The sequence below is a fragment of the Chinchilla lanigera genome, unplaced genomic scaffold (assembly GCF_000276665.1).
Source record: "Chinchilla lanigera isolate Chin_1 unplaced genomic scaffold, ChiLan1.0 scaffold00008, whole genome shotgun sequence".
Taxonomy (NCBI): Eukaryota; Metazoa; Chordata; class Mammalia; order Rodentia; family Chinchillidae; genus Chinchilla; species Chinchilla lanigera.
In genome coordinates this window covers 8,288,202-8,305,784 of record NW_004955409.1, presented here as the reverse complement: position 1 = coordinate 8,305,784, position 17,583 = coordinate 8,288,202, and positions in this window count along the sequence as shown.

Sequence of the window (17,583 nt, the reverse complement as noted above, 5' to 3'; positions counted from 1 at the left end):
AGAGGAGCCCTGAGGCTTTGGTCCACGCGGCCCAGCCCCTTCTCCCTTCTCTCGATCCTGCTTAGTTGGGGCCACACTTGCCACCTGACTCTCTCAGAACTCTCCTACCAGGCGTGATGGTGCTGTAATCCCAGTACTCTGGGAGGCTGAGGCAGGAGGATTGCAAGTTGCAGCCCAGCCTGAGCGACTTAATGAGACCCAGTCTCAAAGTTTCTTTAAAGGTGGAGATGTATTTCAGCGCATAGTTCCTGGGTTCAACCCCCAGTACCAAACAAAAAAGAAAGAAAAAGAAAAAACACCTTCCTTCCAGCTCGGTGGTACCCAGGGCTGTTTTAAGTGGAATGACACAGGCTGCCTTCTAGTTAGAAGCCGCCTGAGAGAAACACTCTGGTGAGGGGTGGGTTTCATGGTGTGACGCCTACGGGAAGCTGCTGTCCTGCCTGGCGGGGTGGAAGCAGGCCCAGCTTTGAGCGTGCGGGAGGGACAGTGGGTGACGAAGGGCCACCGGGACCGAGATGCCACTTTCTTCATAGCTGGGCTGGGACCGGCTCCTCCGAGCCGGAGTCCTGGTGCCACCAGTTCCCTGCTCCGATGCCGTGCAGCTGTGAAGGAGCTGCCGATCGGAAGCTGGGGGGCTCCTTCCCCTTCCAACCCTGTCCCCCCAAGTCCCCAGCTGCTGCTCCCCACGGATCACAGGGCAGAGAGGGGGCGAGGAGAGGCTACGCAGGGTGGAGAAGACCCGCTGCTCCGGGCGGCACAGTGGGGCGGTTGGTTTGGCGGCGGAGCCACTTTGGGGGCTCCTGTGTACCCGGCCCGATGCTCGCCCCCAGCCCTCCTCCGATTGGAAGGGGCCGCGAGAGCCGCAGGAGCTCACGCCTCGCCACCACCCGCAGCGTGCTCAATCAGTGCTGACTGACTGGCGCAGTGAATCAGCCCCGGAGCCGCGCATGTGGACTTCCCGCCAGCGCCCCGGCCCGGAGGCCTCGTGGCTTGTGTGTGCTCTGTCACCAGCGTCTGGCTCCAGTTAGCGTTCAGTCAACACGGGGGACCCCACCCCGGCGGCACTCCCAGGCGGGGTGCGGTGGGTGCTGGCGGAGAGCCCGGGGAGGGGCCCTGCCGCCACCTCGGGGGCGGCACAGACCCCCAAGCGGAAGGGGCGCGCGGCTCCCGCGGGCCACCTTGGTCCCTGGCGATGCCCCCGAGGTCCTTCCGGGCTCGGCCCTGCTCCTCCGGCCGTCTCCCCCGGGGGCGCGGCCTCTTCCCTCCCGGGCTCTGCTCCGCACGGAGACCGGTGGGCTTTGGCGGGGCGGGAAGCCGGGAGGGAGCCGGTGGGGAGATGGGCGGGACGGGTCCGGGAGCCGCCTCTGCCCTTGCTGTCGGTCGAGCTCAGGGTACAGAGGCCGCAGACGCGCAGCCGGACCCGATAGGGCTGGGCTGGGCTGCAGACGCGAAGGCCTGCTCGGGGCCGCGTCCCAGGCGGCAGGAAAGGCCCCAGCACCCTTCCGTCCCTGCTACACCCGGTCTGCATGGGCTCGGGGAGGAGCAGGATGCAGCCGCCCTCAGACAGCGGTACTCCGCTCTGCCGCCACCGTTGCCATGGTAACGCTGCCCAGCGGCACGCAGCCTCTGCCCCTCATTTCACCTCCTGCCCCCTTGAATCCTGGCTGAGTGAGACACCGAGCTCCCCGCGTGGGGCGCAGGTGCTGAGAGAGCTTCCCCTGCTCGGGAGCGGGTGGGGGCAGGCCGGGGAGCAACCTTTGTCCCCTGGGTCTGGGACCCATCCGGCCTCTGGGAGGCCGCACGTTCTAGAGGATTTGATGCAAGACTTCTCGGCTTCAGTCTGATCCTGCACCAGCCACTGCCCCATCCCTGCGTCCCCTCCCCTTTCACCGAAGGGCCACGCTAGGCCGTCTGCAGGGCTGGCCCCGACGGTGAGGACCTGGACGTGTCCGTGTAGGAAAGGTCGGGGTGCCCGTGAGAGGCCAGCATCCCGGGTCCCCTGTTCTGCAGCCCGGGGGGCCTGCGCAGCTCAGAGACAGCTGCAGAGACGGATCAGGCCCCCTCTGACAGCGGCCTGGGCACCGACTGAGTCCTTGCCTGCTCTGAACAGGGCAGCTTCCCGCCTGGGGTGTGAGGCCGGCCTCAGTCCATGGGGGGCGCTGCAGAGAGAAGGTGGGGAGCCCTGCCCCGCCCAGCACTGCTGGAGCATGGTGGGGTGCTGCTCCCTCAGGGCTGCACCTGGCTTCCGGTGGGAGTGCTGACACCCCACAGGGTCTACCCTGACCCTCTCCTGCGGGCATCCCAAGAGCCTCTGCGAGTCCCCGCGAGAGTCCCCGCGAGACAGTGCAGTCCCTTATCACACACTGTAAGAGAATAACCAGAGGCAGGTACGGAAGGAGGCTGAGCTCTACCATTTCCCAAGGGTGTGGAGACACAGGTGTCCCCTGGCATCTCTGTGAAACACGAACGTGACCCACAATACAGTGGGCATGTGCTGTACCTCCTCTTTTCATGTTTGCCTATAAGACCGTAAAAACAATCATGAGTATTAAATAATTCCTACTTTTTGTTGTGTTTTTGAGACAGGGTCTCACCATGGAGTACAGGCTGGCCTTGAGGTGACAGTGACCCTCCTGCCTCAGCCTCCCAACTGCTGAGATTATAGGGGTGCACCACCACACCCAGTTGTTCAGATCTCAATTTTAGCAAAAGAAGTGTAAAAAGATAACTTTTTTTTTTATAACTGGGGAAAATTAGCCAGGCGTGGTGGCGCACACCTGTAATTCCAGCACTAGGGAGGCTGAGGCAGGAGGATCATTGCAAATTTGAGACCGGCCTGGGCTACAAAAGGAGCTCAAGGCCAGCCTGAACTGCATAGCGAGACCCTGTCTCAAAAAGATAAAGAAAAGGGGGAAAAGTGATTGGTTATTAGATGATATGAAGGAATTATTAAAAAAAAATAAACAAACACCTTGCATGTGGTTAATATGTTAATAATATGATATGTTAATATACCTCCTTTAATCTATGATAGTTCCTCTCAGTTTTGGTTTAAATGCCATTATTACATTGAAGAAACTGTGTCCTTTGTCCTAGTCTATATACTACTCTGTAAAAATGCCTGCTTTAATTTATACATTGCTAAGTTTCTATGTCCACTATTACCATCATTTTATTTTATTTTATTTTTTTGTCTTTTTGAGACAGGGCCTCAATATGCAGTTCAAACTGGGCTTGAACTCACTTTGTAGCCCAAGCTGGTCTCGAACTCACAACGATCCTCCTGCCTCAGCCTCCTGAGTGTATTACCATAATTTTAAATCACACCCTCATTTGAGATCACCATATCCCACTGTATGGATGCACGATTGGAGGGCAAATCACTCTATCTGGGGCATTTGGATAGCTTGCAGGGTTTTGCTCTTAGGATAAAGCTGTGAAGACACTCCTTGTCTGTGCATCTTTTGTGCTCTGGACTTATTTCCTGAAGTCATGTTTGGGAATGAAACTAGCCGAAGAGTACACACGTTTTATTGATTTGTTTACCTTTGGCGGGGCCGGGGCATGAACCCAGGGCCTCAGGCATGCTAGGCAAGCACTCCGCGCCGAGCCACGCCCCCACCTGGGAGGACTCACGGTCTAAGTGTGACCTGGCCAGACCAGGGCACAAGGCATGGCCATGGAGACCGTGTAAACCCTCCAGGGGTGCCCCACGCTGTGGAGAGCAGAGGACTCAGGTTGGGGGGATGAGGCTGCCAAGGACATGGCTAAGAAGCCACCAAGCTCCGCCTCCACGCCAGGCTGCGGCGTGGGCTTCGCCGTGCAACCCTTGGACGGCTTTCTCTGTCTATGGGCTCCGCCTCCTAGGGGGTGATCTTGGTGTTCCCAAAGAGCCCCTAACAGAGCTGGCGTAGAGCTGCAGGTAGTGTGGCCTGGCTACTGTGGAGCCGCTGTCCATGAACTTCGACTGGAAAATTCCTCCCCAGCCCACCTCGCAGCCGCGCAAATCCAGAGAGAGTGCGTACCACTCACTGAACTCTAATAAAACTGAATGCTTCGTTGTTTCCCTTGTCACTGGGACAAAACGCCCTGCTTATGGAAGGAGAGGCTTCTTTTGGCTCACGTTTCAGCCCATAGGTACCTGGCTCCAGGCATCTGCACCTCGCAGACGAGAACTGCTCTCGGCAGGGCAGGCGGGCAGGCAGCAGCGTGAGCAGGGAGGAGCCAGGGAGGGACAGGAAGAGCCCCCGCCATGCACGCACCCTCCAAGCCTGTCCGGGATCACCCCGGGCTTTAGGGGGACATCTAGACTTACACCGCTGGGAATCAGAAGTGAGGGTGGACCGTGTAGTGTTCCCTTTCAACTCTGACCTCTCCCTGAGGCGGAAACCCATGACTAAGATGATTTACATCAGGTGTTAAGATGCACAGTGGATTCTCAGAGTTCCAGAGGCGTGGCACTTAGCAGGACCCTTGGGAGCTTTATCTTCCGAGCGATTCTGTCTCGCAGGTTTCCACCGTCTGCTTTCGGTAACACTGAAACGCCGTCACTCCCTCACGTCACGCACATGGGGTGGGACGGGGTCACCAGCTTCGAGTAACTATTCAAGGACTGATGATTCTGAAGAACTTCTTGGGAAAATTGTTATCAACAAGCAACGGGTCAACAAATGACCTGACAGAGAGTGAATGAGGAAGGAGGGCGATCAGGAACTCGCAGTCCAGGGCAGAGTGAAGAAGTGACTCAGCGGAGGCCTCCGGAGGCTGGGGCTGCGGGTACAGGGAAGCGGCCAGGCCTCCCCCAGCACACGGACAGACAGGTTCCAGCCAGCGCTCCCCGGCCAGCCTCCGCGTGGCTTCCCACTGCCACATACCAAACGTCCACACCTTGCTGCACACCCTAAGCAAACCGGGGCCCAGGAAAGGCCTGGCTCTGGCCAGAATGGGGCTCCAGAGTGACGCTTCCAAAGGCCTTGGAGATGGTGACCCTGTCACCTGCTGCACTGGAAGCAGACAGACATTGCTGGGGGGCTGGCTGGGGGTGTCGCTGTTCTCCAGTTTATGTCTCCCTGTGCAGAGCAGAAGCTCCCTGCCCTCGGAGGAGGAGGCAAAGGGAGAGGCCAGCATCCTAAGGAAGAGCTGGGCACACAGTAGGCTCCTCTTCTGTCTGTGACCTTGAGCAACTCACCTGACCTCTCCTAGCACTTGACTGCATCCTTCAAATGTGAAAAATAAACCCTGCTTCAGGCAGGGTCGTCCTCAGGACACCTGAAATCACTCCGAAGCTCTGAGCCTGGCGCATGGTGCCACAACGGGGCTGGTTACACGCTCAGGCCCTCCCTGCCTACACGGAGCCCCAGGGCTCCACCTGGGAAATGGGCAGGGTGGGTGGTCCCAGGGAACTTCTGCTCGGAGCCCCGAGTCTGCAGAGGGGCCTGAAAGTACGTGAGAAGTTCCCAAGGAGAACGCCTCCACCTGCCTGACCCAGCACCCTCCGCTCCTCCATGCATGTGCCAGGGCTACAGAGGTGTGGCACCTGCTCTACTTTACCCCCAGGACCACGCAGAGGAGCCCCTGGACCCAGGAGCCCCCGGAGCTAGTCCCCTGTGGACAAGGACTCCTAGAAGCCAAGGCCAAGCCTCATGCTGCATTATGCAGGTGCCCTTCTCAGGCTGGCTCCATACCTGGCACACACGAGAGCAGCTCTGTAGCCAGCCCTCAGAGCAAGAGGCAGGGGTAGCCCAGCTGCTCCCTGCAGCCTCCTTGCTGTCGGGGAGGTAGTGGTACCCCATGGAGTGATAAGAACAAAACAGCAGGGCAGCATCTTCAGCTCCACACCCCTCCCCCACTGAGGTGTTTGGGGTTTTTTGTTTTTTGAGACAGAGTCTCACTGTGTGGTACAGGCTGGCCTTGAACTCACTTATGTAGCTCAGGCTGTCCCTGAACTCATGGCGATCCTCCTGCCTCAGCCTCCTGAGTGCTAGGATGACAAGCGTGTGCCACTGCACCTGGCAGGAAGAGATACTTAATGTGTATAATTCTCGAGCATCTGTGATGGGAGTCCTTGAAACCTCTCCGGGTCTGTGATCCTCTATGAAAGGGATATTAAACTGTGAGCTTCAGGAAGGCAGAGCTAAGAGCTTCCTTGGGGGCTGCTAGTTGTCCAATGTCAGTGTGATCCAAAACTATGGTGAGTGTTTAAATTTTTACACTAAAAGGCACACTGTCATTAATCCCCTTGAAAACACTTCCCTTCACTTTGAGCACACTTACCCCATTGTTCTTGGCAATGTGTCTTTTACTGTAATACTGTTATAAAAATTTAAACCCTCACCAAGTCTATCACCTTTTTTTTTTTTTGGTGGTACTGAGGATTTCATTCAGGTCCTTGTACATGCTAGGCAATCACTCTACCACTGAGCTACATCCCCAGCCCTCTGTTGCCTTTTATAGCCCCTATGTCATGGCTGAGAAAATAGAGGAACAGGGATTACATAGGCAGCCCCACTCCCGTCCACACCCACGTGTGTGCGTGCATTTGCTGTGTGGACAGCAGTGTCTACGGGGATGGGCACCACACCGTGAGCAGCTAGCACCCGAAGGTTCTCCTGAGGTTTGGGGCGGAGGACTGGCCCACTTTTTCAGTCTGTAGATCCCTCACTGTATGAAACGTCAAGGTTCTGTGTCATCTCCTGAACCACTTTTGCAAACAAGAGAATATGGTTGTCCGTGCTCCCTGCGGCTTCCAGGCTCAAATGCAGAGGAGGAGAAAGGTGACCCAGGCGGTCACGGCAGAGGACACTTCTCATGCCCATGTGTCAAGCCCGGCAGGCCCTGGGCGGCCTGGGCAGGTCCGGCAGTGACATCCTGGAGCCCACAGGGCAGGTGTGAGGCCTAAGGGCCTCGGCACACAGGAAAGAGCCGGCTTTGAGAACCTGGCCATTGACCTGTGTCGGCCACAGACCGCATCCTGCCCCAGGGCCTTTGTGCCCAAGGCCTTGCCTGCTGACAGAGGAGTCCTTGGTGGCAGCCTTCAGGGGACAGTGTCCCTGTTCTGGTCTAAGCCATGCTTCGTGGGCTAACCCAGCTCAACCCTTGACCTTCAGCGAATCTGTGGACGGCTGAGGTCATGGCATCTGCTCTTTTCCCTCCAGGGGCCAGGCCTCTTCCCTGTGTATGGTTTTGCAGAGAACTTTGCTTTCTGGGTCATTTTACATGATCAAAGACATGACATCTTCCTGGCTTCTCCAACTAGTTTTTACCATAAACCGCTTTCACAGAGTCGTCCTGTCTTCCCTATTACTAACTTTTCTTCCAACGCGGGAGCGGACCCAGGGCCCCGCAAGGTGGGCAGATGCTCTCCCCCAGCCCAGCCTGGCCCAGGAGTACTGATCTCTACGGGGTATCTTCTAACGGGGTATCTTCTAATCTTAGAGGAGTATGGGTTTGAGGCCTCCCCTTCAGCCACACCTACCCCTTGGTATTAGATCCCTGTCTGAAAACACCTCCCTTTTCCCCTCAAAAGAGCCCGCCTGACACCCGCTGATTTTCCTCTTTTTCTTTACTAGCGCATCTGCCGCACTTAGTGACCTCTTTCATCGAGGGAGTTGGCACATGCGCATAATGCGCCTGAGGTCTTCTGTCCCTTACCTCCCTCCCTTCTTTCTGCTCCTTCCACCTCTTGGGTCCCTTCCCGTTTACAAAAGTTCTGTTTCCATTTTCTCTTTTCAATTCTTTCTTTCTTTCTTTCTTTCTTACTTTTGACTTTTTAAGACAGGGTCTCGCTATGCAGTTCAGGCTGCCCTTAAGCTCACATTGTAGCTCAGGCTGGTCTCGAATTTGCATCGATCCTCCTGCCTCAGCCTCCCGAGTGCTGGGATTACAGGCGTGCGCCACCATGCCTGGTTCTTTTTTCTTTCTATCCCCTTTCCCTCCCCCTTCCTCTGCCTTCCGTCTCTTGTCTCCCCCTTCCCATTTGAAAAGATCTTCCTACTTCCTGTATCTTTTATTTTGCTCTTTAATTTCGTGTTTCTCATATAAGAGAAGCCATGTGCTACCTAAGCATGTGTGTCTTATTGATTTCACTGAATGTCATGGTCTCATGGTGCGTCCATTTTCCTACTGATGCCTCAAGTTTCTCCTTCCTTAGGGCACAGCGGTCCTCCGTGGCGTGTAACTAGCACATTCTCTTCACCCGTTCATGTGCTGATGGGCATGTGGGCCGTTCCTAAGTTGCCCTGAGTTGTGCTGCTGTAAGCAGGCGTGTGCAGGGATCACTGTGATAGGGTGACTTGAACTCTGGTGGGAAGATACCTAAGAGGGGAATAGCCGGGTCAAGTGCACTGTCTAGTTCTAGCTTCTTGAGGGATCTCCAGACTGGTTTCATAGTGGTGGTGTAGTTTACTTTCCACCGCCAGTGTAGAAGGGTTCCTTTTCCCTGGCCAGCCTTTGTTCTTATTTGATTTCTTGATGGCCGTTCTTTCTAGAGTGAGGTGGACCCTCCACGCACCGTCTCATCAGCCCCCAGGCCGTCGGAGCTCCGCGGTCCCCGGCCATGAATATTTTCAAGGCCCTCATTTCTCGAAATATTCTTCCAAAGGGGAAAAACGTAACCGGATTCTTGCTGTGCATTGCTAATTCCTTTTCCTTCTTTCCCTTCGGGTTGTGAGACTTTGCTTTCAAACTGTTCTCTTCGTAAAAACAAAAACAAACCTTCTTCTATAATTACACTTGAATAAAAATATTTATTAAAAACAAAAACAAAAACAAAAAAACCTGTTCTTTTTTTCCCAAGGCGTGAGAAGCGGTGGCCAAAGACATTTTATCCCAGCCTTGTATAACTGCATCCACTCCCCCAGCCCTGGCCCGAGCTTGTACAACCCGGCCGATCACACCTCTGAAATCGGAGTTGGCCAGCAGCTCTGCAGGGATCTGCCACAGATGATCACATTGCCCTCGGGGCTTGCAGACGTCACGTACTCTCACCCACACATTCAGAAGGAAACTGAGGCTCAGAGCACAAGGGAACCTGCGTACCAATAACCGTGTGGCAGGGGTAGAGCTCCCAGGTGGCGGCTCCGGGACCGTCCCCTCAACCTCAGTGACATTGGACTGTCTTTCTTCCTTCTTTTTTTTTTTTTTGTATATGAACAGCTGTTTAATTTGGCTCTATTTAGACCTCCCATGCTAATATTCTTGGTGTGGCTAATTATTTGCCTTTCTCTCTGGTGGAGTTTTAACTCAGCTGAATAAATAATTCCAGAGCCGGGGATGTAGCTCAGTGGCACTGTTGCCTTCCTGGCAACATAAGGTCCTGTAATTACAGGCAAGCATAAGGTCCTGAGTTCGATTCCTGGTACAAAAAAAAAAAAAGAATAAATAATTCCTAATTTACCTCAACCCTCACTTTCCTAGAGGCTTTCCTGGCTCAATATGTGAAACATATTCTTGCAGACAGAGCCCAAACATTATATATATACATATCTAGGTGTATACACACAAGCTGTACTGTGCATACACATAGATTTAATTTCACAGAAATTGGACTACATCCTAGTGTAACATATATGTAATATCCTCCTATGTCAGTACAAATAGATTGTATTCATTTTTTTTGAGACAAATTCTCGCTATGCAGTTCAGGCTGGCCTTGAGCTCACTTTGTAGCCTAGGCTGGTCTCGAACTCACAACGATCAGGAGGAGGAGGAAGAGCCTCCCGAGTGCTGGGATTACAGGCATGCACCACCATGCCTGGCTCTGTATTCATTCTTTTTAATGGTAATAGTTTGCCCTAACATCATTTTCTCCTTTTTTGGTACTGGGACTTGAACTCAGGACCTCACACTTGCCAGGCAGGCACTTGTGCCACTGAGCTATATCCCCAGCCAATCTTAACATCATTTACAGGATGCATATCACAACAGAATCTCCATTGCGCAAGACATAGAGCCATCTATGGATGTACTTATATATCAACCTGGTGATCCACGGGGTGATAGATGTCATAGCCAGATGGCCCTCAAGCCTGTAATTGTATATCTCACACATTATCATTTTTCTGTTATTGGGTATTCAGGTTTTTTTTTCTTTTTTTTTTTTTTTTGGTCTTTTTGAGACAGGGTCTCACTATGCAGTTCAGGCTGGAATGGGGCTCACTTTGTAGCCCAGGCTGGTCTTGATTTCACAACAATCCTCCTGCCTCAGCCTCCCGAGTGCTGGGATTACAGGCATGTGCCACCACACCTGGTTTGAAACATTGATTTTTAAATTTTCATTTGGACACAATCAGCCACAGTGAAAAAAACAATAAAAATTTGCTGTGAGTTCTGGTGAACACTTGTAATCCCAGCACTTGAGAAGCTGAAGCAAGAGGGTTTTGAGCTCCAGGCCCACTAGGGTCACACAGTGAGACCTTGTTTCAACAAAACAGAGCAAAAAAACTTGAAGCAGACAACAATCGTCACAGTAACAGATTAACTTGGGATTTCTCTGTGCTGGCCACAGTCCTTGCATGTGTACAATTATAGTTTTAAAAATCTCTGTTTTTAATCTCTGATTATGAGAGCAGTATACACTCATTATTTTACATCACAGAAGTGTGTAACATAGATAATGGAAGTTATGCTTAGTTCTACTCCACCTGCACAGATAAACACTGTTAAAAATTTACAAATACTTTCATAGTCATAATCAAAATAGAGCTATAATTTATTTTCACTTAAAGATAAATCTTTTTTTTAATAGTACAGGAGATTAAAACCAGGCCTTACGCAAGCTAAGCAAATGCTCCACCACTGACCTACAGCCCAGTTCCCATAATAAAGCTTAACCATTTTTATATGCTAATAAAAGCTGACCACAGTTTTCTAAAAACACTTGTTTAGATTTGAATCCATATTTAATATTTAATTTCCCCCTCTTACTACAGATATTTTTTTTTTTTGAACAATGCCTAGTATAGAGAAGAAAATAAAATCGGCTTGTATTATCATGGGGTAATTGCTACCATTTTGGTGCAGTTTTAGCTATAAACGTAAATATTTGTTTGAATTTCTGGTTATTTCCCTCACATAGATTCCTACAAGAAGAATTAGATTTTTAAAAGTATTCAAACATCTTAAGATTCTTTTTTTTTGTTTTTTTTTTTTTTTTGGTACCAGGGATCAAACTCAGGACCTTGTGCTTGCCAGACAGGCACTGTGCTGCTGAGCTGTACCCCCAACCCTCTTTTTTTGGGAAGATTCTTAAGATATTTTACCAAATGTCCAGGATCAGAAATTGCCCACTGTCTTGGTTACTTTTCTCTCATTGCTGAGACAAAATACCTGACACTCAAAATTGAGGAAGGAAATGTTTATTTAGCTCACAGTCTGTGGAGGTTTCAGTCCATACTTGGCTGGCTCCAAGGCAGGGTGGCACATGGCAGAGGGCAACAGTTCATGGCGGTGGAAGACAGCAAAAGCAACAAGAGCAAAAGGGAGGAGTGGCGGCAAGCAGCCTCTTTCTGTCCCTTACATATGCAAACTATCCGCCCCAGGGCAGGTGTAGCACTCACATCCATGAATCAGTCCTAAACTCTAAAAGCCCGCCCCGTGACTGCATGAGGCTTTGGGGGACACGCAGACACAAACCATAACACCCACCTAACAATGTCCATTGTGATGGTGACACCATTTCCCACTGGGTGGTGGGTTTCCTTACCCGCCCCTCGCTGTTAGACATGTAGATGATCCGGGCTGTCTTACAGGGTTGCTGAGAGAATTAAATGAGCCAGCCAATAGGGACACAGAGATCTGTATTGCTATGCTCTTCCCGACCTTCAACCACTCCAGGAAATGTTACATTCTTGTGCTCCACATGGCTCATTCCTAATGGCCACTCCAGGAAATTCTCCAAAGCCCGTGTCTTCCAAGGGTGGTAGCCTCTTCTAAGCCCAGGCCAGATAAGTGTGCTTTCTTCCAGAGAGTGGTGTGGTAAAGGGACGACCTGCCATAAGGTTTACAACAGGGAGGGGGTAGACAGAACACGCTGGGTGTTGGCAGATCCAAAGTGCGGAGGATGCAGGGTGTTCTTCCCTTCTGAAGATGTCATCTTTAGGGAAGTCTGGCTGTGAGCAGAGAGCAGCTCAAGTGAGGACCACGACCTCCATGGAACATGGACCCGAGACCACCACCTCTGTGGCAGAGGACAAACTCCTGGGCATCATCCCACACACCTATAGTCCCAGCTACTTGGGAGGCTGAGACAGGAAGACCATAAGTGAGAAGTATGTTAACATGAAAAGCATGGTTTGTGTTTTCTTCTGAGGTAGTGAGGAACTGAAAAGCAATTTTTGCTCAAAACTGCGACTCTTCATATGGGCCAACAGATGCCTAATAGATAGCTGATAGTAGAGCAAAGCTCGAGCTTCGTTTTGTAAAACTTTGGACCAAATCTCTTCTTAGCTCTGCATAAAGGCACGTTAGTCATTTAGGGCGTGTTTGTCTAATAACTGGCAAACAAGGTTGATCTCTCGTCCTCCTCCTCTTCCTCCTCCTCCTCTTTTACAGTCTTTTCTTCCTCTTCCTCCTCTTTTCAGATAAGCTCTCACTAGATTGCCTAGACTGGCTTTGAATTTATGATCTTCCTGTCTCAGCCTCCCAAGCAGCTGGGATTATAGGTGCGTGGGATAATGCCCAGCAAAACAAGGCTTATTAGTCCTAAAGTTACCTAGCTTATTCCCTCTTCCTTGAAGACACTAAGATAAGAGATTGCCATCCAGCTGTGCCCGGAAGTCTCCACTGCTCTCCGCTGCTCACCTTGGATTGCCCCAGAGAGGCCCCGGGCAGAGACAGTCATCTCTTGGGAGCCAACTCTCCCCTCAAGCCAACAGAATTCCTCTGGAGCTGAGAAACTAGGCCTGAAGTGCTGACTCCGCGGCAGCCCAAGCGCTGCCCTCTCCTCTCCCTTAACAGGCCGCGGGGTCCTCCTCCTCACCTGTGTGCCCGCAGGTCCTCACACTGATGCTGTTCCTCTACTTTCTCCCACTTTCCTCCCTCTGGGGCCGGGCTTATGCTTTGTCAGAGCTGTACCTGCCTTCATTTTGCTATGAACACTTTCCCTACCAAGTCCTGCTGAATTCCTCCATTTTCATGTCTATTGTCACTGAAGCTGGGGACAGAGCTCCCTGAAAATTAAGCTCCAAGGACCTTTTCTGACATCTCCCAGCCCGCACAGCTCTCCTACTTCTCTTAGCATTTATGCACTTGCTTACCCCATAGTATAAGTTAGGAGAAGCTGCTCAGTGCTTAGCCGCACAGCATGGAGTGTGGGTCGTGAACCATCAGGGTCCTGGTCGCCAGGGTGTTCACAAGAGCAGAGGGACTTGGAGCATGTACCGAGTGACGCGTTACGGCACCTTCTCCCCAGAGCTGGCTCCTGGAAGGCTGGGAATGCATCGTTCGCTCTTTTGGGGACTTGGGGGACTTTGTATAACTTGCATCTACAGCAATTATGCAACAAGTACCTTCAGAAGAATGGATTTTTACTTATTTATGTATTTAGGTACCAGGGATGGAACTCAGGACCTTGTGCTTGCCAGGCAGGCACTTACTTGTGCCACTGAGCTACATCCCTGGCCCTTTGGAAGAATTAATAGCAGAAAGAAAATTATAAAAATGTTTAACTGGGTGGGCATGGCTGCACACACTTGTCATCACAGCACCCGGGAGGCTGAGGCAGGAGGATTGCTGTGTGTTCAAGGCCAGCCTGAGCTACATAATGAGTTCAAGGCCAGCCTGGACTACACAGCAAGACCCTGTCTCACCACCTGCCTGCCCCAAATGCTTGACTGCTCCTTGGTCTCCTCCTTTTCTGCCCCTTTAGAAGGATCAATATGGAAAGAACAATGACCGAGGTGCCAAAGGACATGGGTTCAAATCCTGACCTTGCCTCTCACTAGCTGGGTACTGAGGGTGACTTCCTCTCTTGGCCTTACTGTCTCTGTGACTAAACCTCCTCCAGCCAGCTACTGTGAGGACAAAGCAAGGCAATTCTTGTTGCTATCACAGGAAGCCTGTAAATGTTAGCTTTATTCCCAAAGACCATTCACCCTTGGACGAGGGCCAAGGAAAGTATCACTCAAAAAACAGGACTATCTCTCTGAGACAAGGACAGCAGATGGGAAGAGTGAGGTCTTAGACCTGCGGAGGATGTTAGCCTCATTCCATAATCTCTTGGTAAGAACCCAGGGGCCTTGCCTTTGGTCTCACTGCGATGGCTCTACTGGTGCCGGAAATAAAACCTGGGCCACTGGTGGCAGCCTGCAGGGCACGGCTGGGCTTTCCCTTGAGCCACCCGCCTGGGTCCCTGGCCAGAAACAACGTCGGCTGAGAGAGTCGCAGGCCCTTTACAGCTCCTGAGAGCTGGAGAGAGAGGGCCGTTCATCTTGTCATCTTCCGCTCCAGGCCGGGCCAGGCGACGTTCAGGTGATGCGTGTAGGGGAACTGTCCCGGGGCGGTAGGGGCTCAGCTCACCTCTCCATGGTGCCGGGACCTGGGGGAGGCAGAGGGAGTGAGGGGCACCTGGGGACATGAGAAGGAGGCTCAGAGGGGACCCAGGCCTGGTCAAGTCGAGTCACCTAACATCACAAGCCTCACACCCCATGCCCCACACCTCAGAAGAAGGGGCTCAGGCTTCCGAGCATCAACCTCTCTCGCTGCCAGTGACACTGGTGACCGCGTTACGAGGTGCCAGGCATGGTTAAGGGCTGTCCTTGATTACTGTTGCCAGACACTCCCAGCCTGCTTTTGTGAGGCAGGAGAAGGTGGTGAGCAGCTGGCCTCTGGTGAGCATTCTGGGTTCCAACCTAGTCCTCTCACTTATGTTCTGGGTAGTTCAGTGCAAGCTGTTGAAGCCTCTGTGCCTCATTTTCCTTGTCTCTAAAATGGGGATTTATGGCCTTACGCATGGTGCAGCTTGTTCTAAGGACTAAATGGGCTACACATTTCCCCAGCTTAGAGTGGCACTGGGCACACATGGGCTGCTATGGCTGTGTAGGTTATTATAACCTTGTTATTACATTCTTTGGGGTCTTCCCTTAACCGTCTTATGTAAAGAGTCCCCCCTACTCACTCACTATCATTTCATTTCATTATCTTCAAAGCACTTACAGGTCTTCCTTTCTCCTTTTATCTTGTTTATTGTCTGTGTGCTTCTACTAACAGGTACATTCCATAGGCTCCAGTCTGTGCCTGGGACATAACAGATGCTCACTGCCAGATTCGGTGGCACGTGGCTATAATTCCAGCACTCTGGGAGGCTGAGGCAGGGGCATCTCGAATTCAAGCCGAGGCTGGGCAACTTAGCAACTTAATGAAAACCTGTCTCAAAATTAAGGAAAATAATAAAATAGAAGGGGTTGGGGATGCAGCTCAGTGTGAAGGCCCCAGCACTGTGGATAATGATGATAATGATGATCGCTAGATAGATAGATAGATAGATGGTAGACTAAATAGATGCTTAGTGCGTATTTGTTGAATTACTTTATTGGACCTCCTGAACCCTATGAAGCAGACACTCACGGCATCCCCCACCAATGGAGGAGCAAAGTGAGACACGAAGGATTTGCTTGCTTGAGGCCACTTTGCTAGGACTCAAACCCAACTTGATTCTAAAGCCTTCGTCACTGAACTTCCTGTCCAGTGCTTGCCCCACCTGGCCCCAACTTTCCATCCACCCACACCTGTCCATCCCTCCGTCCCCAGCTCCTCCCTCTCCTGCCCTGACTCCTCCGTGTCTGCTTTAGTCTCACCCCCATCCTACCCCCGAGAGACAGGGCTTGGCCCGGGTTTTGCCCCAGGGCCTGAGGCCAACGTCTGTCACCCAGCATAGAGGCGGTTTGCTTCCTTTTACAGTTAGTATAAAAAGCTTCACAGAGTCCCTCTGAGTCACCCTCCCCCGGTCATTCTTTGCTCTCTCTCCCTGAGCGTGACCTCCACTCCCCGCACACTTGTGCAGTTGGTGACTTTGTTTTCTCAGCCCGAGCGTGCATCGCCTGAGCGCTGCCCCATGCTGCCTCCAGCCCCTGCCCGAGGACAGCCCGACTGGCCTTTCTGGAAAGGTGGCATCCGTGTGGGGCTCTGGCCAATGGCCCGGCCGAGGATGCTCCTAACGCGTCTGTAAGGCCTTGCGCTTCAGCCCCTCATTCAGCTGCTCCCTGGGAATCTGTGCAGGGCCAGTGTCCCGGTCGTGCGAACACATGCCCAGAGCTGACATCCACAGCCAGGCAAGCTGAAGGCCGCCCAGGCCTCCTCAAGGTCACCATGGCACGTCGCACTGACACACAGCTGGCAGGGCCTGAGGTCGGGGCCGGGGCCAGGGCCGGCCGGAGACACACCTTCAGTGACCACATTGTCTTCAGCGAGCTTTACCTCCCCGGGGCGGAGGAGAAGGGGTATAGAATGTCACCGCAGCCACATCAGGACCAACCGTCGCAGGGACGGGTGAGCTAGGACAGAGCAGTTTCCGGAAAGGAATGGGAAGACACTAACGGGTTGGATCTGGGAATAAAGTTAAGGCCGAGGCTCAAGGGCCTGGAGATCAGGGTAAATGACCGGTGTCACTGGGCAGCGGGCAGGAGGGCTGGAGGCCAGGAGGTGGGACAGCTTGTAAACTGGTGGATGAATAATAACCGCTCGCTGCAATTATATAATATAGCCTTATACTTTTTGTCATCTGTACGATCGTCAGGACAGTGTTCTCAATTACCTCAATAATTGTGGGAAGGTTTTGCATCCCACCTGGGCGGTAGTGTAAGAGCTACACGGTTACTTAAAGGTCTGTACACTCTATGCAACTGTACCTCAATTTAAAATACGTTATACAGCTCAGCCTTGTAGGAAAGAGCCAGGTGAGGGACGGGGAGTGAGGGTCTTCGGGGACATAAAGGTGACATCCCATGTCTGGCCTCAAGCTCACAACGATCCTCATGTCTCATGTGAATAAATAGACGCTCTCAGGTGAATTAAGGGATTCTCCTCTGCACTATTCCCAGGTAGAATCGGCACCCGTATCCCAGGTCTTTTGCATCCTGATCTGGTGTTTGTCCAGTTTCATCAGAGATACCTTCAAGACAGAGGCTTGGGAACCATCCACAACTGCCTCTCAGTAAACCCAGAGGGGAGCGGAGGCTCCCTGGGAATGAGGACCTGGCCTGAAATGTTGCTACTACACCTTCTCTTGCCTGGAGAAATCCATGGCCCAGCAATTCCATGGTGAGAGAGATACTCAAGAGGGAAGAGTGCGTGATGATCACCAAACATTACGTCCAAGAATGTTCACAGCAGCTTTATTTGTAATGAGCAAATCCCCAAACAACCCACACATGCACCAGCAGAAGAACGGATAAACAAACCGTGCGGCCCACTTTACAATGGAGAACACAAGCACAGGAAGAAGGAACAAACCTCAGACAGACAGACACAACGAGAATGAATCACACAGGCGGTGGGAGGAGAGAGGCGTCTTTTTTTGTCTTTTTTGAGACAGGGTCTCACTATGCAGATCAGGGTGGCCTTGAACTCATTTATGTAGCCCAGGCTGGC